At 42.2% G+C, this 27,180-nt stretch overlaps 1 protein-coding gene across 2 annotated transcripts in view; it reads right to left on the reverse strand.

The window, feature by feature from the left end:
* Positions 1-27,180, reverse strand: part of cdc42ep3 (CDC42 effector protein (Rho GTPase binding) 3) — a 196,452-nt gene that overhangs the window by 14,038 nt on the left and 155,234 nt on the right. Inside the window, exon 1 of one of the 2 annotated variants that reach the window (XM_048530330.1) lies at positions 1,058-1,078. The exons of the other annotated variant lie outside the window; for it this stretch is intronic. The gene's annotated coding sequence lies outside the window, so the exon portion shown is untranslated. Of the gene's footprint in view, positions 1-1,057; positions 1,079-27,180 lie in introns of those variants that run through there. 2 annotated transcript variants of the gene reach the window in all.

A 27,180-nucleotide genomic window follows, 5' to 3' on the forward strand; every position in this document is an offset into this window, starting at 1 on the left:
CAGACTGCAGGATCAAGAAACCATGGTTTAGCTCGAACATATGGGAATCGGGTGCTGGGGGCGGGGTGGATGGGGAGGAGGGGGAAACTCTCCTCTGATTCGAGTCTGACACAGAAGAACATGGTTGTGGTAGTCAGAGGTCAGTCATCTGAGCTCCGGGATATCTGTGTATCTGTGCAGGAATTCCTGTGGTGTCTTTGACCTAAACATCTTCAGCTGCTTCATCAATGACCTTTCCTCCACCATAAAGTCAGAAGCTGGGATGTTCCCTGATGATCAAACATTGTTCAGCACCATTCACAACTGTGTCCAAATGCAGCAAGACCTGAACAATATCCAGGTTTCGACTGATAAGTGGTAAGTAACACAAGTGCCATACAAATATCAGGCAATGACCATCTCCAAAAGAGAGAATTTAGCTAGTGGCCATTGACCTTCTATGGCATTACCATCACTGAATCCATCTTGTCAAAAATCAACTGCCCTCTGTAGTCTGTATTAAGAGTATCTAGATGGAAAATTTCAGTTGCTTCCATGCCAAACTGGCCACCATAGTTATAAATGACTTGCAGTTCACAAATGAGTAGTGTCATTGACCACTTTACAAAAGATTTGAAAGCCAATCCAGATCCCTTCAATTTATCCCTTATCCTTTGTTGTCACATGCATTCAATATGAAATATAGTGAAAAGTGTTTACATAAGCAGCTTTCAAAGAACAAAATAAAAAATAAAGAAAAATAACAAAGAGAATCCAACTATTCCTTCTCCACTGCTACAGCGTACCACTGCCCTAGTCTGGGCTTCCCAGCCATGCCGTGCAGCAGAGAATGTCCTGTTCCAGGCTATACCAGCCCACGTCATAGCGCAGAGTGTCCCATTCCAGGCTTTCCAGCCTACACCACACCGCTGAAAGAGTGTCCTGCTCTGGACTTTCCAGTCCATGCCATGCTGCAGAGAATATTCTGCTCTAGGCTACACCATTTCACGCCATGCTGCTGAGAGAGTGTCCCACTCTCAGCTTTCCAGTCCACATCATACTGCCATCAAGGACCTACCTCACACAGAGTCCCGCTTCAGGTTCCAAAGGCCAACTGACTGTCTCTGCAACCATGCTGCTGCTGCTCTAGGGCCCATCGAAGCTGCCTCCTGCCAAAGAGCTCTCTTTATCAGGTAGGTTTGAAGAAAGAAAAGAAGAGTCGAAGGAAAAAGAAGAAAAGATAAATGCAGATGAGGAGGACGAGCTTGGGCACAGGAGTCCAAACACTGCCTACTCTACCACTGCCATCTTGTATGCAAGAAACTCAGTTTGCCTTTGAATGTTGCTAAAAACAAAGCTCCAACCCTAGTCAGTGAAATATTCCATCTCCCATATGTTGAAACAGAGATCCTAGGATATATTGAGCACTTCCTAAACCTTAGCAGCAGCCTAATTCAAAAGCCCGACAATGTTAATGTGAAGATCCAGTACTGGATTAGTTGCACCAGATATGCCTTCTTCAAAATATGGTCTGAAACATTTGACAAAAAAGACCTCAACATGTCAACAAAAACCTAGTGTACAGAACAGCTATTGTCAACAAATTCCTACATTGTAGTGAAACCTGTACTGTAAGTGGCACTCCACCAGTAATATCTTCATCAAATACTCTGAATTCACTGGGAGGTCTGTTGACCAAATGTCGGTGTCCTTCGTAAAACCAGATATTCAGAAAAATTCCTCAAAGATCATCTCTGATATTGTGATGTGTGTCCAGAAAGCTGAAAGCAATCTCCTCTACCAAATTCTGTTTTGTCAGATCTTAAACAGCCAACATTCTGAGGAGGACAAAGAAAACACTTCAAACACTTTGAACTTTCCTTCAGTGCAACAGAATTGACATTAATGAATGAGAGGTGCTTGCTACCAATTATTTCAAAGGTTGATAAATTGCCCATGAAAATCTATCATGCTTTACATCACAATATCTTAATGATGAGACAGACTGCTGGCAGTAATCAAAGGAAAGAGGGCCTGCATTCTGCACCTTATGAATATCCTGTCTTACGCACCCAAAGATTTGTGAATCAAGACCTGGCCTGTTTAGTTGCATGAAGACACATGTCAGAAACCAAGTTCACTTCTGAGTAGACATCATTCTTGGATCAACGGACAGCCAATGACAGATATTCCAGCAGTAATTACATTGAAAAGAATCTTGGGAATACACACAAAACTATTTACAGAGTGGTGCAGAATGGTTTGACAGCAACCATATTGCAAAATGGAATGGCAAAGCTCAATTTCTGTTTAGCACTACAGCCAGGGTTAACTTTTGGTTTAACTGAAACAATTCTGACCACCCCAATTCCCTGAGACTTTGGTATTTTACTTTTACAGTGCAAACCGTGCGGTACTCTCATATACATCTAGGCAGCTGGCTATAAACCACATTATGAGAGGGCTGCCCATCCTTTGTGTGTGTGTGTGTGTGTGTGTGTGTGTGTGTGTGTGTGTGTGTGTGTGTGTGTGTGTGTGTGTAAATCGGTAAGTACAGTGAAAAGTTTACAGATTGACACAGCACCATCTTAGGTGCAAAGGTACATATGTACAGAAACCCAGGTAGAAAGCAGAAATGTAAAGACTCAGGGTTACCTCTATTTGTCCAAACAAAAATGACCCAAGACAGCTGGAATTGATCAGTGCAACTTTATTTCACAAATCTGTTACTTGAATTGTCCAATTTAAGTGGCGAAACTGTTAATTGCAGGCTTTGCTAATGGCAACTAAACAGTTACTCTCATAACAACAACAAATGAGAACTGTTCCTTTCAGATTAGCAATATCTCTGCACAATGCATCTGTATCCTTCAGAACAACTATATTGTTTAAAATTTTTGCTCTATTTACAATGTGTTTCCTGTAGATTAACTAATTCAATCACATTACCAGATAGATCCATCAGCACTATAAAAATCAAATCAAGCTAAATGCTCTGTACAAATGATTAATCGATTGAAACATTAAATGATCTAATAAAGAAATTGGCAAAAGAAGTTTCTGCCTGAGGCCTTTATGCATCACCTCACCCTTCATCACTTTTCCTTCTTTTGATGACATATTATTTGGATAGATTAGGCCTACCCTCTAGGATTACCTCCCTAAGTCTCTTTGTCTCTCCACTTCTCACTGCCATCTTGAAAAGGCTACACAAATGCCATCTTCTTGACTAAGCTCCTAGTATCTACCTTTTTGAGTCAGCAAATGTTTATCTCATTAGCTCTGTCATAAGGTGTACTGGAATGTTCATTTTGTAGTAGATATCCATGTTACAGGCTCAGGTGATCAATGCATCACCACTATACTGCGATGCAGAGGATTCCACAATCAGATGACTCAGTAACCCGATAGTGAGGATAGCCAGGAAGGGTGAATCCCAATTAAATTAAAGGGGATTAAAGGGTAAGTAATGCAGGCAGAATAAATTAACTAAAATGTCTGAAAGCAGAGGGCTGTTGTTTTCAGACTGTTAGGAAATGTGCAGTGGTGTACCTGCTGGTTAATGTTAGCATGTTTGCTGTTTCTACAACTATATTAAGAACCAGGAAATGGATGATCTAGGGATATAATTTCAAAGTTTGTAACTGACATAAAATTCAGAAATGTAGTTAATCGTGAAAAGGATAGTCACCATCTCTTCCTTATTCTTATCGAGAGGATGTAGCTGTGTGAAATAGACAGATACATGGCAGATGAAATTTAATGGAGGCCCGTATGAAGTAATTAATCCAGTAGGAAGCCATTGAGCCAAATAAGGTTAAGTCTGAAAGCTTAAAAAATTAAGCTGTAACTAATTTATTCCCTCTGCCCCCATCTGTGTCATGTCACAGCACAAGTCAGAAGAAACAGATAGGAAAGTGTAGTGAAAACCACAGCCTGATCAACCATAATCTTGTTGAACAGTTTACTGGCTCAAAGGGCTGAATGGCCTGCTCCTGCTTTTAAGTCCTATGTTTTTATATTTCTAAGTTACTTTTTCCAAGCCAAGTCATGTCACATTCTTTAGAAGTGAAAGTCAATAATATATCCTCTTACTGTTTTAGCTGTGTCATTGTACTCTGACAGGGACTAAAATGGAAGCATGAAACTTTAAGAAGCCTTTAGTTTCTTACGTTTGTTGACTGCAATAGTAATTCTAGGCTGTAGGCTTATTTCAATTAATAGACGAGCTTCATCTACTGTCTGGATACAAATGTTCTGACATTAGTCACAGGATAATCAATTGTAAATTATAATAAGCTAAATGTTACAAGGAATTTCTTATAGTCATTCACGATGGAAGATGTCAATGTTACAACCAATATAACATCTGAAGTTATTCAGAACAATAGATTTGGAAAAGCAATGGTTCTGTTCCTTCAAATATATGTAAGTTGCGCTTTACAGAATGAATGACTGACTGAGCATCACAGGCTAGGTGAGGCCCCACATTTTCACATTTCCTTGTTGATTGCCCTCTCTCTCAACCCCATAGGTTTTGATCTTGCTCATGTTCCCACCCAACCCATTAATTTAGCTGTTTGTCTCTCCTCCTTACCCCTGAGCCACAGGCATACCATGACATCATGCCAGTCATTATAATGCACTGCTCTCCCATTGAAGCCTGGCATTGACTGTCAATGATCCCCACTCCTACATTACCCCTTTCCTTCCTAAACCCTATGATCTTTCCCCGTTTAATGTTAAGTTGCTTCCTTTAATTGACCATGGCTGACTCTCTGGACTGGAGAAGTACCAACCCATTGACCTTGGCTACTCCAATTTCCTGACTGACCAAGCTCTTGGATTGATATTGGAGGCTGCTGTTGACTTAATTTGCTTGTCAAAAGGCTCTCTCTCTTAACAGGGGGAGGCAATGGCCATTTGGGATTATCGCTGACTGTTAATCCAGAGACCCAGATAATGTTCTGGGAATACGGGTTCAAATCACGTATGGGCAGATGGTGGAATTTGAACTGAATGAATATCTGGAATTAAGAATCTAATGCTGACTGTGGATCCATTGTCACTTGACAGAAAAACTCACCTGGTTCTCTAATGCCCTTGAGGGAAGGAAATTGCCACCCTTGATAACAAAGTGTGGAGCTGGATGAACACAGCAGGCCAAGGAGCATCTTAGGGGCACAAAAGCTGACATTTCGGGCCTAGACCCTTCATCAGAGATAAGGGTCTAGGCCCGAAAACATCAGCTTTTGTGCTCCTAAGATGCTGCTTGGGTTGCTGTATTCATCCAGCTCCACACTTTGTTAATCTTGGATTCTCCAGCATCTGCAGTTCCCATTATCTCTGATCACAAATTGCCACCCTTACCTGGTCTGACCTGCATGTGACTCCAGACCCACAGCAATGTGGTTGATTCTTAACTGCCCTCTAGGCTATTAGGAGTAGGTAATAAATGCTGCCTAACCTGTGATACTCTCATTCTGTAAATGAATAAAGGAAAAAAAAAGAAACTTGACTATAGAGTATACCCCTTAAACTTTGAGACATGGCAATTTGGTTGATACACATGTGTGTTACCATATACATGGCAGGCACATTCTGCAGGTATGAGATTGATGTAGTGAGGTGACATATCCACTTTCATGACTGATAACTGCTGACAACCATGACAAGTTGCCTGGCTTTGCGTCTGTGCTAAACAGCAAGGCAAGACAAAGTACACTGTAGAGTAGAGGCACTGTGAGAATCCATGTAGGTGCAATGCAAGTGAACAATAAGACAGAAAGAAAGCAACGGTAAGATGTACCAGGGTTCAATCCATCAGTTGACAGCCTGTTAAATTGTCTGAGCTGCAAACCTCCAATTAAAGGTACCAGTGTGTTCTAACATACAGCACTGAAGTGCCAAACCATGTTGTAAGTGGATGGAGGATGTGCTATGAGCATGTGGTGAGGGTGGTATGTATCCAATACAAATCATAGAATCCCTACAGAAGGGAAACAGGCTATTTAGCCCATCAAGTTCTCACCAATCCTCCTACCTTATCCCTGTATTTCCCATGGCTAATGACCTAGTGTACGCATTCCAGGATGCTATGGGCAATTTAGAATGGCCAATCCACCAAACCCATACATTTTTGGACTGTGGGAGCAAACCCACACACACACGAGGAGAATGTGCAAACTCCACACAAACAGTTGCCCATGGATGGAATTGAACCGGGTCCCTAGTGACGTGAGGCAGCAGTGCTAACCACTGTGTGGGCCATGTAGATTGTGGCTGTTATGGACCATGCTCTGAGATGTTAATGATATCTGCTGGATCACATTTCATGTTGAAACATTGATTGCCTGCATTGTCATACGATTTGAAAAAATACATTATTTTAAAAACAGAGAAACAATGAAAATAGAGTCAGGTATGCCATTCAGTCTATCAGACTCTTTGCCATACAAAATAATCATTTCCAATCCTCTATCTCAAAACCTTGCTCCTGCTCTCTCTCCCCCTTGACATCTTTAGCCCCTAGAAATCTCTCTGATTCTTTCTCAACTATATTTAGCAATTTGGCCTCCAAAGAATAAACAATTCCACAGATTCACTTTTTGAGTGAAGAAATTTTACTCCAAAATGCTCCCAAGGGGAGGACTGCTTCAACCCGAAAATGCAAGAAGCCCAGATGTTGAGGATGGTAGAGATCTCAGAGGAGATTGTGTAAGAGAATGTCATAGAGATCTGCCCCAGCAGAGATATGTAGGTCATATACAGCCATGGATGAGGTGCCAAAAGACTGGATGTTGTCAAATGTTGTGCCTTTATTTAAGAAAGACTGCAAGGAAAAGCCTTGAAACTATAGACCAGTGAGTCTGACATCAGCAGTGGGTAAGTTGTTGAAAGGGATTCTGAGAGATAGGATCTACATGCAATTGGAGAGACAAAGCCTAATTAGGGATAATCAGCATGGCTTTGTGAGTGGGTAGTTGTACCTCACAGATTTGATAGAGATTTTTGAGGACATGACCAAGAAGACAGACGATGGAGAGCAGTGGACAATGTCTACATGGACTTTAGCAAGGTCTTTGAGATAGTTCCATATGGTAGATTGTTAGTAAAGTTAGATCACATAGGATCCCGGGAGATCTAGCCAATTGAATACAAAATTGGCTTGATGGCAGGAGACAGAAGGTGGTGATAAAGGGTTGTTTCTCAGACTGAAGGTCTGTGACCAGTGGTACTTGCAGAGACCAGTGATGGGTCCTTTGTTGTTTGTCATTTATATAAATGGTTTGGATAAGAATATAGGAAGAATGCCAAGTAAGTTTTCAGATGACACCAAAATTGGAGATATAGTTCACAGTGAAAGAGGTTATCTAAGATACAATGGGATCTTGATCAACTGGGCCAATGGACCACAGAGTAGAGATAGAATTTAATTTAGATGCATATGAGGTGTTACATTTTGGTAAGACACACAAGGGCAGGACTTATACAGTTAGTGGTCCTGGGGAATATTGTCAAACAGAGAGACCTAGGATTTGAGGGACATAGTTACTTGAAAGTGGCGTCACAGGTAGACAGGATGGTGAAGAAAGCGTTTGGTATGCATGCCTTCATTGGTCAGAGCATTGAGTATAGGAGCTGAAACGTCACATTGTGGCTGTAGAGGACATTGTTGAAGGCGTTTTTGGAGTACTGTGTGCAGTTCAGGTTGCCCTGCTAATAGAAGGATATTATTAAATTGGAAAGCATGCAGAAAAGATTTACAAGGATGTTACTGGGACTGGAGGGTTTGAGTTATTAGGTGAGACTGGATAGGCTAGGACTTTTTTCCCTGCGGTGTTGGAGGTTGAGGATTATAAACCTTACAGAGGTTTATTAAATCATGAGGTGCATGGACAAAGTGAATAACAAAGGTCTTTTCCTTACAGTAGGGGAGTTCAAAATTACAGGGCATAATTTTAAGATGAGAGGGAAAGATTTAAAAGGGACATGAGGGGCAATTCTTTTCACACAGATGGTGGTGTGTATATGGAATCAAGTGCCAGAGGAAATGATAGATGCAGGTACAGTTGCAAGATTTAGAAGATAATTGGGCAGTTACATGAATAAGAAGGTTTAGAGGCTTATGGGCCAAACACAGGCAAATGGGGCTAGTTTAGCTTGGGAAACATGGTCGGCATGAACAAGTTGGACTGAAGGGTCTATTTCCATGCTGGATACCTCTATCGCTCTTTTAGATAGGGGGTAGATATGAAATGGAACAATCCGAAAGCAAGCATGAGAAATTAAAATTGAGGCATTGTCAGGCTGGGAGTGAATCTGGGATTGTTGGAATTGGGTACAACTTATGATATGGGCGACAGATTTTGGGATTAGCTAAAAGCTATTTAGGTTGGAAGCAGAATAGTCAGGTCTGGAAAGGGGTTGAATTTGTTATGATAGTAGTAAAAACAGACTATCAAATTTAACTAGCTCATCAATAAACAAGAATGAATCGAAATTAACATGTCAGCAAAATGACTGAAACAAATCAATCAGAATCTGTATCTCTTCTTTGATTTACACCTTTCTTGAACTTTCATGTATTGAGATGAAAAGCTCACTTGCTGATTATTCAGCTCGAAGAACCAATGAATCTAAATATGAGAATACATTAATGAATTGTGCATTACCCAATTGCTTTTCGGCAAAGCAACGAAAAGATTGATGGATTTGTAACAGCTTTCTCTTAGTGTTTTTCTCTCAGATTCTTAGAAGACAATGCCTAGTGAACATTCATTCACTGAGAATTCAAAGTTTGCCACTATTGAGTATACAAGTCATCAAGTAAATAACTGTGATCCCTGCTTAAACCCAATACATCAACAGCTCTAAGGACACCTTAAACTGCATGTTCTTGTTTTTAATAAGAGACAGTTTCCACCTTTTCAAATTTTGTACCTGTGTTTGTGTGGATGTATGATTTTATGTTTTGTTATTTTTGTCAGGATGAATAAGCAATAACATTTGTTTCTCTTTCACTCAAGAAAACTTCATTCCTCTATGTTTGAACTAACATACTATATTTTAATTCAAATGTTAAATAGCTGCATGCTAAAATGAATTAAAAATCTTCGTTGCGGCCAACGGAGAGGGTTTAAACCAAGGCAGCCATTTCACCTCCCCTCACTTGATCATAACATGATACAGGTAAATCAAACAGATTTGCTATGGTGTCTGTGACTCTGATGGAATGTAAACACTTGTGGGATGTTCTGTGAAGACCAGATAAACTCAGTGTTTTATTCTTTCCCCATTTTCTCTGTCACATGCGTATGTAATCAGAAGACACAATCTGAAAGCCTTGCCAAATTGCCCTCCCTGTCTAATCTGAGACATGATGAACAGTAATTTTGACAAAGTACTAGGGAGCTGACAGTACAAAAAAGAACTGTATCCAGCATGCACTTATGCCCCAAAGGAATGAACAAAAGAAATCAATGGAGGGGCTAATAAAAACTTGCTGAGCATTGTTTGCAGGAGAATGTAGCACTTATTGGAGAGGCTCCAGTCCAAATCTGGTTCATATTTCGCTGGTCTGACACATGTTTACTTCCAGAAAACTCGGACCAATTAAACATGTTTGGGATCTGCTCTTGTACCACTCCATGGAATAGGGAAGGGATAAAAGACTAAATGCTCATCCATCACATTAATACAAAGTGTCACGTGTGGGATGTTTAACATTCCAGCCTTCTCACTGAGGAGCTATTGGGATTAGACACACCAAACAAAAGTTATATAATTCTTTTATGGTATTCTCAACTGCAGGCCACCACATATAGTGAATACAACCAAGTATCGTCAAACTGATTAAGCTCTATCGTTCACTGGTCAGCTAGAATTCATGACAGTGGCTATCTAGAGAATGAGGCTGGGGAAATAATGATCAGTAACCAGGAAATGGCACACGAGCTGAATAAATACTTTGCATTGGTGTTCACAGTGGAGGACACTAATATCATTCCAAATTACTCACTATTCAAACAGCAAAAAGGAGGAATGAAAATAAATATAACAACTCATTAGAGAAAAGTACCAGGGAAACTAAAGAAGCTAAAGATTTATATGTCCCCTAGACGTGATTGGATGCAGCCAATGATATTAAAGGAAGTAGCTAAGAGATAATGGATACACAGGCAGCAAACTTTCAAGAATCCTCAGATTGAGGAGAATCCCAGAGGATTGGAAAAATGCTAATGAAACATCTTTATTTCAAAAAATATAAATGCAAAATAGATGCAACAATAGCTGAGTTAACTTAATGTCTGTTATTGGGGAAATGTCACAGCCTATTATAATGGATGTAATTACAGAGCAGAAATACATAGTATGGTCAAACAGAGTCAGATTGGCTTTATGAAGGGGAAATCTTGCGTGACAAACTTATTAGAATTCTTTGAGGAGGTCACAAACAGCATAGATAAAGGGGAAGCTGTAAATGTAATATATTTGGATTTTTAGTAGGCACTTGATAAGGTGCTGCACGCTAGGTTATTTAATACGAGCCATGATGTTGGAAAGCATATTAGCATTGATAGAGGAATGGCGACATAATAGAAGATACAGAGTCGGAATAATTGGCATTTTCAGGATGGCAACCTGTGGTGCACCACAAAAATCACAGCTGGTATCACAAGTGTTTACATTAATATACATTAATGACATGGTTGAGGAAAGTCAATGTACTAAAGCTACGTTTGTGGGTGACACAAAAGTTAAGTATTGCGCATGAGACAGAGTCTACAGAAGATATAGACAAGTGAAGCGCATGAGCAAAGATGAAGTACAATGTGGAAAAATGTGGCGTTATCTACTTTGGCAAGAAGATTGGAGGTGCTAAATATTTGTAAATGGAGGAAAACTGCAGAAAGCTACAGAAGGGAATTTGGGAGTCCTGGCATGCGTCTCAAAAAGCTAGCATCCAAGTTCAGCAGTAATAGTGAAGGCAGATGGAATGTTGACCGTTATTTCAAAGGGAATGGAATATGCTCCGAGTGGGTAGTGAATCTGTGGATTTTTTAATTGTACAGAGCTGTTACGGTTGGGTCAGTAAGTATATTCAAGGCTGAGATAGGCAGATATGTAATTAGTGAGGAAATCAAGGATTATGGAGAAAGGACAGGAAAGCAGAGTTGAGAATTAAAATAAAAATCAAAAGAACTGCAGGTGCTGTAAATCAGGAACAAAAACAGAAGTTGCTGGAGAAGCTCAGCAGGTCTGGCAGCATCTGTGGGGAAAAAATCAGAGTTAACGTTTCTGGTCTGGTGACCCTTCCTCAGAATAAATGGTAGCTGGGAAAATGTCAGTTTATATGCAGAAAATAGGGAGGGGTGGGAGTAGGGAGGAAACAATAGGATATAACTTAAGAGAGAGAAGAACAATTGGACAGACAAGACAGACAAGGGAGTTGATAATGATCTGGCTGGGAGGGTGAACGGTTGTTAATGGGGACTGTTTGTGTCTAACAACAGGTGGTGCATAACTGATTTTGGAAAAAGACTTTCGGTTTTCACCCTGTCCATGCCCCTTGTGATTTGATAAACTTCTTTAAGGTCACCCCTCAACCACCAACATTCCAGGGAAAATAGCCCCAGCCTATTCAGCCACTCCTGACAGCTCAAACCCTCCAATCCTGGCAACATTCTTGTAAATCTTTTCTGCAACCTTTCAAGTTTAATTTTTTTCAGAAAACAAAATGACCAAAACTTGGGTTACTTGGTGATGGGTAATGGCCAGGTCTAAACTCATGTCCAGAACACCTGTTTAGGCCTAGGCCTGTTTGGCAGTTAATGTTTTGGGTCCAGTAACCCTTCCTCAGAACGGAGAATGGAAATAACTCTTCAGAGGCTAGCAGCCATCAGCAGTCATCCTTTGTTCACAAATAAATAGCCTTGGACCAGATTAACAGGCTCAATCAGGGAACTCATGTCCACTCCAGCTCATTGACCTTACTGAATGGTGGAGCAGATCTGATAGACTAAATGACCTACTTCTGCACCTGTGTCTTATAGCCTTATTTAACAGGTTAAGCATGTCTGTACCATAGTGATGATAAAATCAGAAGTCACATGACACCAGGTTATAGTCCAACAGGTTTATTTGAAATCACAAGCTTTCGGAGCGCAATCCCTTTGTCAAGACTTGACCTGATGAAGGGGCTATGCTCCAAAAGCTTGTGATTTCAAATAAACCTGGTGGACCATAACCCAGGATAACAAAGTGTGGAGCTGGATGAACACAGCAGACCAAGCAGCATCTTAGGGGCACAAAAGCTGACGTTTCGGGCCTAGACCCTTCACCAGAAAAGGGGGATGAGGAGAGGGTTCTGAAATAAATAGGGAGAGAGGGGGAGGTGGATCGAAGGTGGATAGAGGAGAAGATAGGTGGAGAAGATTACAAGAGAGTTGCAGTGGGAGAGAGATCCCCTGAGGTTTGTCTGGAGGGAAGAGGGTAACTTCTTCAGGTTAGGCATCCCTGGAAGAGGCTTTGCAGTGAGGTTAAAATTGTATCAGAGATAATGGGAACTGCCTAAAATGCTGCTTGGCCTGCTTTGTTCATCCAGCTCCACACTTTGTTATCTCGGATTCTCCAGTATCTGCAGCTCCAATTATCTCTGGACTATAACCCGGTGTTGTGTGACTTCTGGCTTTGTCCATCGAAGTCCGACACTGGCACCTCCACATTATATTTATGATAGTGCAGCACTTGTCTGCCTTTTCCCCCATCTTCATTTCCAATGACTAGGCATTGAACTTCCATTACACTCATCCAGCCTGCTGGCCAAAAATATTGCAGTGGTCTGTCATTGCCTTCTGTATGATGGTCAGTAAACCCTTCTATTCTTTGTTCTTGTTGTCAGGTAAATTGGAAGGATTTACAAAATGATAGTCGATCTGTTTGTCCACATTACAAACACACCTCCTTCAGCCAACAGGGGAAAGCGATGACCTGGAGGTATTATTGCTAGCCTATTAATCCGGAGATCCAGATAATGTTCTGGGGACCCAGGTTTGAATTCTGTCACAGCAGATGGTGGAATTTGAATTCAATAAAAAAAATCTGGAATTAAGAGCCTACTGATGACCCTGAAACCTTTGTCAATTGTTAGGAAAAACTCATCAGGGAAGTAAATCTGCCATCCTTACCTGGTCTAGTCTACTTGTGACTCCAGACCCACAGCAATGTGGTTGAATGTGGTTGACTCTCAGTCGCACTGTGAAATGGCCTAGCAAGCCATTCAGGTGTCCCGATCACTACAAAGTCTCAAAGGAAATAAAACCAGATGGATCACTGGGCATTGACCAGGCACCAGAAAATACAATGGCAGAAACAGGCCTGTTGACACTGCAAAGTCCTCCTCACTAGCATCTGAGGGTTGGTGCCAAAATTGGGAGAGCTGTCTCACAGACTAGTCATGCAACAGATGACTTAATCATATTCATGGAATCATACCTTACAGACAATGTCGCAGACACCACCATCACTATCCCCAGATATGTCCTGTCGCACTGCAAGGCAGACCCAGCAGAAGTGGCAGCACAGTCGTATATAGTCAGGTGGGAGTTGCTGTGGGAGTCCTCCACATTGAGTGCGGACGCCATGAAGTCTCATGGATTCAGATTAAACATGGGCAAGGAAACGTCTGACTGATTACCACGTACTGTCCTCAGCTGATGAATTGGTACTCCTCCATGTTGAACAACATTTGGAGAAGACACAAAATGTACTCTAGACTTTGAAAAGATCAAGCAACTCAAGACTGGGCATCCATGAGGCAATGTTGGCCATCAACAGCAGCTGAATTATATTCTAGCACAAACTGTAACCTCACGGCCTGGCATATCCCCCACTCAGCCATTACCATCAAACTATGGGATCAACCTGGTTCAATGGAGACTGCAGGACGGCATTTCAGGAGTAGCATAAGGCACACCTGAAGATGAGGTTTCAACCTGGTGAAGCCACGAAACAGGATTACTTGCATGCCAAACAACATAAGCAGTAAGTGAAAGCAGAGTTAAGCGATCCCATGGATGCATTGGAACCTGCAAAGGCTACAGGCCCTGACAATATTCTGGCAATATAACTGAAGACTTATACTCCAGAATAATAAAATGTGAGGCTGGATGAACACAGCAGGCCAAGCAGCATCTCAGGAGCACAAAAGCTGACGTTTCGGGCCTAGACCCTTCATCAGAGACTTATACTCCAGAACTTGCAGCTCCCTTAGCCAAGCTGTTCCAGTACAGTTACAACACTGTCATCTGCCCAACGTTGTGGAAAATTGTCCAAGAATGCCCTGTACACAAGAAGTAGGACAAATCCAACTTGACCAATTTCTGCCCTATCAGTTTGCAGCCAATCATCAGTAAAGTAATGGAAGGTGTCACCAAGAGCGCCACCAAGCAGCACCTGCTCAGAAATAATTTGCTCAGTGACACCCAGTTTGGGTTCCACCAGGGCCACTCAGCTCATTGTTGGTTCAAATACGGGCATGGACAGAAGAGTTGAAGTTGAGAGGTGAAGGGAGAGTGACAGCCCTTGATATCAAGGCTGCATTCAACCAAGTGTGGCAACACGGAGTCCTAGCAAAACTGGAATCAATGGGTACTGGGGACAAAATCTCTAATGATTAAAGTTATACCGAACATAAAGGAAGATGGTCATGGTTGTTGGTCAGTCATCTCAGTTCCAGGACATCTCTGCAGGAGTTCCCTAGCTTGGTGCCCTAGGCCCAATCATCTTCAACTGCTTCATCATAAGGTCAGAAGTGGAGATGTTTGCCAGTGATTGCATAATGTTCAGCACCGTTCACAACTACTCAGACACTGAAGCAGTCTGTGTCCAAAAGCAACGAGATCTGGCTAATATCCTGGCTTAGGTTGACAAGTGACAAGTAACATGTAACATTCGTGTCACACAAATGCCAGGCTATAGCCATTACCAACAAGAGACAATCTAACCATTACCCCTTAACATTCAATGGTGTTACCATCACTGAATCTCCCACTATCAACTTCCTGGGAATTATTATTGATCAGAAACTTACCTGGACTCACCACATAAATGCAGTGGCTACAACAGCAGTTGAGAGGCTAGAAATACTGTTGTGATCACCTGACCCCCAAAAGCATGTGTACCATCTACAAGACACAAGTCAGGAGTGTGATGGAACTTGCCACACTTGCCTGGATGAGTGCAGCCCTAACAACACTCAAGAAACTTGACACCATCCAGGACAAAGCAGCCTGCTTGATTGGCACCGCATCCAAAAGCATCCACTCCCTCCGCCACTGATGTTCAGTAGCAGTAGTTCGTACTATCTACAAGATGCAGTGCAGAAATTCACCAAAGAGCCTCAGGCAGCACCTTCCAAACCCACGACCAATTCCATTGGGAAAGACAAGGGCAGCAGACACATGGGAACACCACAACATTCCCCTCCAAACCACTCACGATCCTGACTTGGAAATGTATTGTCATTCCTTTCTTGTCGCTGTGTCAAAACCCTGGAATTCCCTCTGTAATGGCATTGGGTGGTCAAGCCTTAAGCAGGTGGATTGCAGCAGTTCAAGGAGGCAGCTCAACATCACTTTTCAAGGGTAACTGGGGATGGGCAATAAGTGCTGGCCAGCCAGCAATGCTCACATCCCACAAAATGAATTTAAAAAATTGACCAGGTGTGACAACTGAAGCTTTACATCCAGAAGTCAGGAAGCTACAACTGCACCACAATGCCTCCTATCACAACATGCTTGTTCTGTAAAATAATAGTTGAAGGAATTTCTTAACATTGTTCAGTTAATGTACCCAAGGGATCTTTCTATTTTTTAATTTGTTCTCAGAATACAAGAATCACCGACAACGCCATCATTTGTTATCCATCCCTCCTTGTCTTATGAAGGTGATGGTCATTCTTCTTCTTCAAAAATTTCTCAGACATCATTTATAGGACATTTCGAATTGACCACTTAGGGAAACTCGTTCACCCATGGGTGGCACTGAAATGCATAGAAATCAATACTTTTTATGCTGTGACATAGCTTGCGCACTATGACACATGTGATTAAAGCACTAACCTCAGTGGGAATTTTCTCTTTCTGGAAAGATTGGCATTTGGGTCTTAGCTTGATTGCTTTTATGTCGCACTGCACCCCATTTATATCACTGTCAGTCTCAGGAAACATTTACCAAAACAGCTTCAGCCCTTTATTTACAGTTTACCTCTTTTCTTTCCATAAACTCTTGACACGTGCTGTGGCACAGCCTCCTGAGGTCTTGCAACCTTGTGTTTATCTCTGCTTCTGGACACATAGCAGCTCAGAATGCAGAGTAAATAGCTTCAGGTGATGACAGCATCATTTTATTGCATGCTGAGCTCTCAGTTAACCTCTAAAACAACATCTAATACTGCCTTTAACGTAGTAAAAGTACTTCAAGTACTTCCCAAAGTACCTCACTGGAGTGTAGTCAGGCAAAATATGAAAAAAAAATGTTAGGTCTGGGTGTTAGGACAGGTGACTGAAAAATAGCTGAAACAGAAACATTTAAATGAATAAACACTGAAGGCCAAGCAGCTTCTCAGAGGCACAAAAGCTGACGTTTTGGGCCTAGACCCTTCATCATGATGAAGGGTCGAGGCCTGAAACGTCAGCTTTTGTGCTCCTGAGATGCTGCTTGGCCTGCTGTGTTCATCCAGCTCCACACTTTGTTACCTTGGATTCTCCAGCATCTGCAGTTCCCATTATCTCTGTTTAAATGAATGTCTTTGAAGAGGAAAGTGAGGAGAAGTTTAAGCATGGAGTTTTGGAATTTTATATCGGACGGTAGAAGGGACATGTAATCATAGAAAATAGAAGGAGGAGTAGGCCATTCACTCTTTTGAGCCTGATCAGCCATTAAATAAATCATTGTGGATCATCCAACTCAGTATCCTCTTCCTACTTTTACCTCGTACCCTTTGATCTCTCTCGCCCTAAAAGCCATATCTAACTCCTTCTTGAATATACTTAACTGCTTCCTTTGGCAGAGAATTCCACAATTCTATGGTTCAGGAAATATTTCTGTCCTAAATGACCTATGACATAACCTCAGACCATGTTCCCTGGTTTTAGACTTCCTTGTCGTTACTTCTTTCATGTACCCTGTCTAGCTACATGGGAGTTTCTACTATGTTACACAAACATGCTTATCATCACTAATTATCTCACCAATAGTGAAATAACTTGCTTTATTGTGGAAGCCATACCACCACCAGATACTTCTGACCCTTGAAAATGCCACTTAGAGCTCTATGTGTTATTTATGCTGATATTTTACATCACTATCAGAAGGGCCAATGATACAAAAATCTTTTTTGTTGAATTATGGAGTTCCTCTAAAGTTTCTGCCAGTTTGACCAGCCGTTCATTACAGACCAACTTTTAAACACTCAGGCATAACTGTGAATGGAAGAGAGGCCATTCCAGTATAGACAAGGATATTTGAACTCTTTCTCAAATTAGGAAATTCTAGAAATATTTTATTTTGCAATGTTCCATATCAAAATGCTGAAGAAAGAATGCTGACGTTTACAGGGAAGTATCGAGAATACGGAGGGTATATACAGGTATGTAATTTCCTCAAACTCTGTTAGTGTCAGATAGCTTCACATTCCTCCAAATGTGGGTTCTTTTGCATTTCCCATGACCTTTGTCCATCATAGTTTACGCTGTGTTTTATTCACCTGGACCCTAAGCTCCAAAATTCACACCAAATATTTCCCTTTCTCCACTTTTGAGACTCAAGTTGAAAATTACTATTTTTACTGTTTTTGATCATCTGTCCTGCCATCCCTTCTTTGATTCAGATAACCTCTCATTTATCTACATATCATTTGCCAAATTATTACCCACTCACGAAACCTTTCCAAATCCCAATGAAGCATTCTGCAGGTGGCACGGTGACTCAGTGGTGAGCACTTCTGCCTCACAGTACCAGGGACGATGCTTGATTCCACCCTGGTGGTGTAGCATTGTACATTCTCCCTGTGTCTGTTTGAGTTTCCCATCACTGTCCAAAAATGTGCATATTAGTTGGATTGGCCATGCTAAATTGTCCATAGTGTCCAGGGAGGTGTAGGTTAGGTGGATTAACCATGAAAAACGTAGGATTATGGGATAGGCTAGGGGGTCGGTCTGGATGGGATGCCCTTCAGAGGGTGGGTGTGGACTCGATGGGCTGAATTGCTTGCTTCCACATTGTAGAGATACTTTGATCCTCCTCACAACTCTCAATCTCATCTGTTTTGTGTCATCTGCAAACAAAGATTACATTTGAATGTCAAATCCAAACCATTGATATGGAATATGCATAGCTGGGGCTCAAAAACTGATCCTTGTGAATCCAATAGTCATAGCCTGCCAACTTCAGAATGATCCAGTTATTCCGACTCTTTGTGCGCTAAGCACTTCTTAGGCCATGTGAGTATATTCCCCAAATTCCATCTACTCGAATTGTTCTAATGTTAATTAAAAATAGACAACTCATTTTTGTTTAGGATTAATCTGAGGAGTGGTGATCAGTTAAATGGAAAAGTAAGTATTAAACCCCAGGCCTGACATTATTTAACAAATAGAAAGCGTGACAGATGTAACAAGGAGAAAGCAAATTAACTTTGATGTCATCTCTAATCAGCTAACCTCATCCAAGAGCCATGACCTGGAAGAATAAATCATCGGGCTATTTATGATTAGCTTCTGTTATTCACATTAAGAAAAAGAGAATTTAAAAGTTTAGCTCCTGTACAGAGATAAGGGAATTGTGGTTTATAATGAGGATCCCAGAAACACAAACGTTAATCTCAGCATCAAATCTAACATATTCAAAATACTGCCAATTCAAACGTTATACAAGTGTGAGACAACTATAGAATTCCAGAATGGATCCTGATTCTCAATCAAAGGGAAAATGTTGGAGGCTGATTAAAATTTTGAAAAATTTCCTGTGCATTCAGACTCAGAAATATATCTCACTTGTTTTCTCAAATAAGGTTCTTTGCTGCTGGGAATATTTGATTCCATATTTAATGTGGATATTCAAGAAGGTAAAGGCTTGAATAAAGGATATTCTTATTTTACTAATACTTGGTTTTTAGTAGCTCTTCACTAATATTTAAATAAACAATTCTTAAAGGAACATTGAGAAAAGTAAGTTGCAAGAATACAGGAGGCATGGTTAGTACATGTGCAGATGACACCAAAATAGGTGGTGTAATGGACAGTGAAGAAGACTACCTCAGAGTTCTATGAGACTTTGATCAGAAGGCCCATTGACCAAGGAGTGGTGGATGGAGTTTAATTTAGACAAATGTGGGGTGTTGCATTTTGGTATGGCAAATAAGGGGAGGGTTTACACAGTTAACAGTACAGCCCTGGGGAGAGTTGCTGAGAGACCTAGGGTGCATAGTTCCTTGAAAATGAAGTTGCAGGGTGGTGAAGAAGGTATAGGAGCTGGGATGTCATGTCATAGCCATACAGGAAATTGGTGAAACCACTTTTAGAATGTTGCATACAATTCTGGTTACTCTTCAACAGGAAGGATGTTAAACTTGAGAGGGTGCAGAAAACATTTATAAGGATGTTTCTGGGATTGGAGGGTTTGAGTTATAAGGAGAGGCTGAATGGACTAGTGCTTTTCTCCCTGAAATGTCGGAGGCTGACTGATGCCCTTGAAGACCCTCATAAAATTGTGAGGGGCATGGATAGGGTGAATAGCCAAGGTCGTTTTCCTAGGGTGGATGAGTCCAAAACTAGAAGGCACGGGTTTAAAGTGAGAGGGAAAAGATTTAAAAAAGGATCTGAGGGGCAACTTTTTCATGCAGAGGGTGGGTGTGCATGTATGGAATCAGCTGCCAGAGAAAGAGGTGGAGGTGAGTATAATTACAACATTTAAAAGGCATCTGGATGGGTATATGAATGGGAAGGGTTTAGAGCGATATGGAAAATGCTGGCAAATGGAACTAGGTCAGATTGGGACATCCAGTCGGTGAGGATGGGTTGATCCAAAGGGTCTATTTCCATTCTGTGTGACACAATGGCTCTAATATACAACTTTACACAATAAACAAAAACCTAGAATGAAGAACATTCAAAGTAACTGAGATTTCATTACTGCTGAATGAGTTTGAGCTGAGGTTTGTGATGTTATAGATATACATACAAACATTTGGGGGTTGAAATCTAATTCAGTGTTTAACTGTATGCACAGATTGCACAATTCTGGAGTTCATGAACAAATTGCTAGGGAGAAGGGTGGGGCCATAAATTAGAATATAAAGTTTACAAAGTTCTGCAGTTGTATGAGCATCAACATTAAAATAGCATTTTCTGCATATAAACTGACATTTTCCCAGCTGTGATAACAAGGTGTAGGGCTGGATGAACAAAACGGGCCAAGCAGCATCTTAGGAGCAGGAAAGCTGACGTTCCCCTCCCCCATTTCTGATGAAGGGTCTAGGCCCAAAAATTCAGCTTTCCTGCTCCTAAGATGCTACACCTTGTTATCTCGGATTCTTCAGCATCTGCTTTTCTTATTATCTTTGATACAATCTTTTCCCAGCTGAGGAAGGGTCACTGAACCCAAAACTTCAATTCTGATTCTTTCTTCACAGATGCTGCCAGACCTGCTGAGCTATTCCAGCAACTTCTGTCTTTGTTCTTGATTTACAGCATTTGCAGTTATTTCAGTTTTTATTTGAGGTTTAAATAACATTGCACACCTGTATATTCCCAATTGTGATTGTAACGTCACAATGTTTAGTCAAATTTCATAATTCATTATTCTTGTAATATTGTTGTAATATCAGCTTGGCTTAGACAAGACAATCCAGTTCCATATGAACAGATTCTGCATCGTCAGAATTACCATTCTTTGCATAACACGTTCAGTTAAGCTCTTATCTGGCTGTAGATTCATTCTTGGCTTGCAAGTGTCACTGGCATTTATTGTTCACCCTTAATTACTGTTGAGAAGTCAATGTTAAACTTTTGCATGTGTTGAAGAATTTGGATTCTTGAAACTGCAGTTGTTGCAGTAAAACAAAATTACGCACAACATCCAAGATTTGACCTCACAGCAATGAAGGAATGCAATATTTTCTCAAGTCAGCAAAGGTATGTAATAAAACAGAAAATGTTGGAAACAAAGTTCACAGAATTCTGAAACACGAAGTTTGTTTTTCTCTCCACAGATGTTGCTTGGCTCGCTTAGTATTTCCAAAATTTTCTGTTTTTGTTGTTAGATTTACAGCATCTGTAGGGGTGAGTCTTTTTAAAATTAGGGATGGTAAGTAATCTGGAAAAGAACTTGAAAGAGATGGCAACGCAAACAGCAAAAGTGGTCATGGTAATTTACTAAATTCAGTAGTTCGTGCAGATTGGAAAACATCAAATGTGACACCACTGTTTAAAAAAGGAGGTAGACAAAAGGCAGGTAACTATAGGCCCATTAGCTTAACTTCTGCAGTGGGGGAAAGGCTTGAATCTATAATTAAGGAAGCAAAAGTGAGACATCTGGATAGATGCAGCTTTAGTTTTTGAAAAGCAGATTATGTTTAACTAACTTATTGGAATTCTTTGAGGACATTACAAATGCGGTGGACAATGGGGAACCAGTGGATGTGGTGTATCTGGATATCGAGAAAGCATTCAGCAAGGTGCCACACAAAAGGCTGCTGCATAAGATAAAGGTGCATGGCATTATGGGTAATGTATTAGCATGGATAGAAACTTGATTAGCTGACAGAAAGCAAAGTGTGCAGATAAATTGGTGTTTTTTCACTTACCAGCCCAGTGGCCGGTGATGTGCCTCAGGGGTCAGTGTTGAGACTGCAAGTGTTTACAATTTACAGAGATGATTTAGAGTTAGCGACCTAGTGTAGTGTGTCAAACTTTGCACATGACACTAAAATGAGCATTGAAGCAAAGTGTGCAGATGCTAATGAAAGTCTACAGGGAGATATGGATAGTATAAGTGAGTGGGAAAGGATCTGGCAGATGGAGTACAATGTTGATAAATGTGAGGTTCATCCATTTTGGTAGGAATAACAGCACAAGGGGCTATTATTTAAATAGTAAAAACTTGCTGAATGCCGTTATGCAGAGGGACTTGGGTTTTGGTGTCCTTGTGCATAAATCACAAAAAGTTGGTTTGCAGGTACAACAGATAATTAAGAAGGCAAATGGAATATTGTTCTTCATTACTAGAGGGATCAAAATTAAAAATAACGAGGTTAGGCTGAAGCTGCACAGGGTCCTGATGAGGTCACGCCTAGAGTATTGTGTACAGTTTAGATCTTCTTGCTTGAGAAAGGTTGTATTTGCATTGGAGGGGGTGCCAAGGTGATTCTCTGGGTTAATTCTGAAATTGAGACGGTTGGTTTATGAGGACAGATTGAGTAGACTGGGACTATACTCATTGGAATTTAGAAGAATGAAGATGGGGTTGTAGATCTTATAGAAACATGTAAAATTATAAAGGGAATTGATAAGATAGAAGCAGGGAGTTTGCTTCCACTGGTGGTGAAACTAGAACTAGCCTCAGAATAAGGGGAAGCAGATTTAGGACTGAATTAAGGAGGAATTTCTTTACCCAAAGTGTTGTGAATCTGTAGAATTCCCTGCCCAATGAAGCAGTTCAGGGCACCTCATTGAACATTTTTAAGGCAAAGATAGATATATTTTTGAACAGTAACAGAATTAAGTGTTATGGTGAGCAAGTGGATAAGTGGAGCTGAGTCCTTGAAAAGATCAATTATTACTTATGATCTTATTGAATGGTAGAGGAGGCTCAATGGGCCAGATGGCGTTCTCCTGCTCCTATTTTTAAAGTTCTTATGTTCTTATGTTGATGACATGGATGTGGCCTTGTCCATTCAAATACTGGGGATTGTACATTTGGCTTTATTTATGGAGGTTAATGCTAAAAGTTCCATGGAACAATTTAAAGAGGGGTTGGTCATTCTCACACCATCCTGGCCAGCTTTCCTCCCTCGACGAAAGTGACAAAATTTCATCTCATTGTCACATGTGGGCGGTTAATAGTGCAAAATGGTGCAGAATGATTGTCACATTTGCTTGCATATCAACTACACTTGTAATTATATGAAGCAGCTTGGGATATTTCCATCGGATAGCCTGATGCTATTTAAATACAAGTACTTATTTAAAAATGATTGTTGACTGGCCTAGGAAGCTGCGAAATGAATCAAAGAATGTAAGGACAGAGGTTTATGAAAAAGCAAGATGCGCGATTAAACAACTACTGCATTATTAAACTCTTTCTTCAATAGAAATCAATGCAACAGCCAAGAACATTTTAACAGTAAACAAATAAATGTGATGCAAATTTTAGCAGTAAGCATCCAATTCCTTCCTTCAGAGCAGTTCATGCCTATAAATGATTATCTGGGTGTAGGTGAGGTCTGACTCACAAACTTTTAACATATGGCTGCCATTAAACTCAACAATTTATTGTGGTGTACTCTGATTCCAGAGTTATTTGCGCTCAAGTTAAACCATGAAGAAATGAACACAGTGTGGGTCTCTTCACTCTCTCTGTTTCTGAAAAAACAAAGTCAAATGTGAAGCAGATGCACTAAATCTAATGGAAGACATGAGGCAATCATAAGTAAATGCATGTCAATCACACTAATGTAAAATGTCACGAGAAATGCTTAACATTCCAGTCTTTCTCTATACAGAAAAGGATAAGGCAAGGTCTTAGAACATTTATTTTGACTTTCACCACCTTTGCAAAGACTTTCATTAAAGAGCATAAGGATCTATCCTGTAAAAGAGGGTATCTTTCTAAGAACAAGCAACTTTTGAATTTATGGTTTAGGATAAGGATTATTCTCCAAACAAGCTACATTAATTTCAGCTTTATTGCTTAACCTTAAGAGTAATCTTAAGAGCAGATCACCCACTGATTCCAGAATCTGTCTGATTTTCATTTCCATTGGGTCATTTGGTTATTTAAGGAATAGATGATTTATTAGATCAGGGTATTGGCTAACCATTGAAGGTGAACATTAACTCCAAGATCTTGACGTGAAGGACTATAAAGCATGCAAAAACTGGGAAAGTAGAGTATCAAACCTAAAGAAAACCAGAATCTTTACTATTCTCAATATACCTGTAAATATGTGAAGATTAAGAAACAAGCAATTCAGGATACTTGGTGGGTTATATTTACTCTCCATTTGAACAATCCACCAAACATGCACATCTTTGTGGGAGACCAGGGAAAATATTCAAACTCCACAAAGACAGTCACCTAGGAATGGAATCAAACCCAGGTCCCTGACATTGTGAGGCAGTGGTGCTGACCACTGAGCTACCATATCATTTTTGATCAGGAATAAAGACCAGAGGATCAAAAGATTAATGGACAGTTTGCCATTAATTTAGCAAAAGAAGGGAAGGTGCACAAGTTGGCAACTTGGGTAGAGTGAAGTGTGTTGGCGATGGTGAAGAACAAGAGTTTTACAAAGATAGGAAGGGACAGGATCATAAATGGATTTCTGCAGTTGGTTGAGAATTACAATGTGGGGATTGAAACAGAAGCAAATGTATCTCAACAATGATGGCCAAATACACTTAACAGGATAATAAAATGTGAGGCTGGATGAACACAGCAGGCCAAGCAGCATCTCAGGAGCACAAAAGCTGACGTTTCGGGCCTAGACCCTTCATCAGAGAGGGGGATGGGGGGAGGGAACTGGAATAAATAGGGAGAGAGGGGGAGGCGGACCGAAGATGGAGAGTAAAGAAGATAGGTGGAGAAGGTGTGGGTGGGGAGGTAGGGAGGGGATAGGTCAGTCCAGGGAAGACGGACAGGTCAAGGAGGTGGGATGAGGTTAGTAGGTAGCTGGGGGTGCGGCTTGGGGTGGGAGGAAGGGATGGGTGAGAGGAAGAACCGGTTAGGGAGGCAGAGACAGGTTGGACTGGTTTTGGGATGCAGTGGGTGGGGGGGAAGAGCTGGGCTGGTTGTGTGGTGCAGTGGGGGGAGGGGATGAACTGGGCTGGTTTAGGGATGCAGTGGGGGAAGGGGAGATTTTGAAACTGGTGAAGTCCACATTGATACCATATGGCTGCAGGGTTCCCAGGCGGAATATGAGTTGCTGTTCCTGCAACCTTCGGGTGGCATCATTGTGGCAGTGCAGGAGGCCCATGATGGACATGTCATCAAGAGAATGGGAGGGGGAGTGGAAATGGTTTGCGACTGGGAGGTGCAGTTGTTTGTTGCGAACTGAGCGGAGGTGTTCTGCAAAGCGGTCCCCAAGCCTCCGCTTGGTTTCCCCAATGTAGAGAAAGCCGCACCGGGTACAGTGGATGCAGTATACCAAATTGGCAGATGTGCAGGTGAACCTCTGCTTAATGTGGAATGTCATCTTGGGGCCTGGGATGGGGGTGAGGGAGGAGGTGTGGGGACAAGTGTAGCATTTCCTGCGGTTGCAGGGGAAGGTGCCGGGTGTGGTGGGGTTGGAGGGCAGTGTGGAGCGAACAAGGGAGTCACGGAGAGAGTGGTCTCTCCGGAAAGCAGACAGGGGTGGGGATGGAAAAATGTCTTGGGTGGTGGGGTCGGATTGTAAATGGCGGAAGTGTCGGAGGATAATGCGTTGTATCCGGAGGTTGGTAGGGTAGTGTGTGAGAACGAGGGGGATCCTCTTGGGGCGGTTGTGGCGGGGGCGGGGTGTGAGGGATGTGTCGCGGGAAATGCGGGAGACGCGGTCAAGGGCGTTCTCAATCACCGTGGGGGGGAAGTTGCGGTCCTTAAAGAACTTGGACATCTGGGATGTGCGGGAGTGGAATGTCTTATCGTGGGAGCAGATGCGGCGGAGGCGGAGGAATTGGGAATAGGGGATGGAATTTTTGCAGGAGGGTGGGTGGGAGGAGGTGTATTCTAGGTAGCTGTGGGAGTCGGTGGGCTTGAAATGGACATCAGTTACAAGCTGGTTGCCTGAGATGGAGACTGAGAGGTCCAGAAAGGTGAGGGATGTGCTGGAGATGGCCCAGGTGAACTGAAGGTTGGGGTGGAAGGTGTTGGTGAAGTGGATGAACTGTTCGAGCTCCTCTGGGGAGCAAGAGGCGGCGCCGATACAGTCATCAATGTACCGGAGGAAGAGGTGGGGTTTGGAGCCTGTGTAGGTGCGGAAGATGGACTGTTCCACGTAACCTACAAAGAGGCAGGCATAGCTGGGGCCCATGCGGGTGCCCATGGCCACCCCCTTAGTCTGTAGGAAGTGGGAGGAGTCAAAAGAGAAGTTGTTGAGTGTGAGGACGAGTTCCGCTAGGCGGATGAGAGTGTCAGTGGAGGGGGCCTGGTCGGGCCTGCGGGACAGGAAGAAGCGGAGGGCCTTGAGGCCATCTCCATGCGGAATGCAGGTGTACAGGGACTGGACGTCCATGGTGAATATGAGGTGTTGGGGGCCAGGGAATTGGAAGTCCTGGAGGAGGTGGAGGGCGTGGGTGGTGTCACGGACATAGGTGGGGAGTTCCTGGACCAAAGGGGAGAAAATGGAGTCCAGATAGGTGGAGATGAGTTCGGTGGGGCAGGAGCAGGCTGAGACGATGGGTCGACCAGGGCAGGCAGGTTTGTGGATTTTGGGAAGGAGATAGAAACGGGCCGTGCGGGGTTGGGGAACAATGAGGTTGGAGGCTGTGGGTGGGAGGTCCCCTGAGGTGATGAGGTCATGAATGGTGTTGGAGATGATGGTTTGGTGCTCGGGTGTGGGGTCATGATCGAGGAGGCGGTAGGAGGTGGTGTCGGAGAGTTGGCGTCTGGCCTCGGCGATGTAGAGGTCAGTACGCCATACTACCACTGCGCCACCCTTGTCTGCGGGTTTGATGGTGAGGTTGGGGTTGGAGCGGAGGGAGCGGAGGGCTGCCCGTTCTGCGGGGGAGAGGTTGGAGTGGGTGAGAGGGGTGGAGAGGTTGAGGCGGTTAATGTCTCGACGGCAGTTGGAGATGAAGAGGTCGAGGGAGGGTAGGAGGCCTGGGGGTGGTGTCCAGGAGGAGGACTTGTGTTGGAAGCGGGTGAAGGGGTCAGTGGAAGGAGGGTTGGGTTCCCGGTTGAAGAAGTAGGCATGCAGGCGAAGACGGCGGAAAAACTGCT

This window comes from Stegostoma tigrinum, chromosome 4 (genome assembly GCF_030684315.1).
Source record: "Stegostoma tigrinum isolate sSteTig4 chromosome 4, sSteTig4.hap1, whole genome shotgun sequence".
In the NCBI taxonomy this organism is placed as follows: Eukaryota; Metazoa; Chordata; class Chondrichthyes; order Orectolobiformes; family Stegostomatidae; genus Stegostoma; species Stegostoma tigrinum.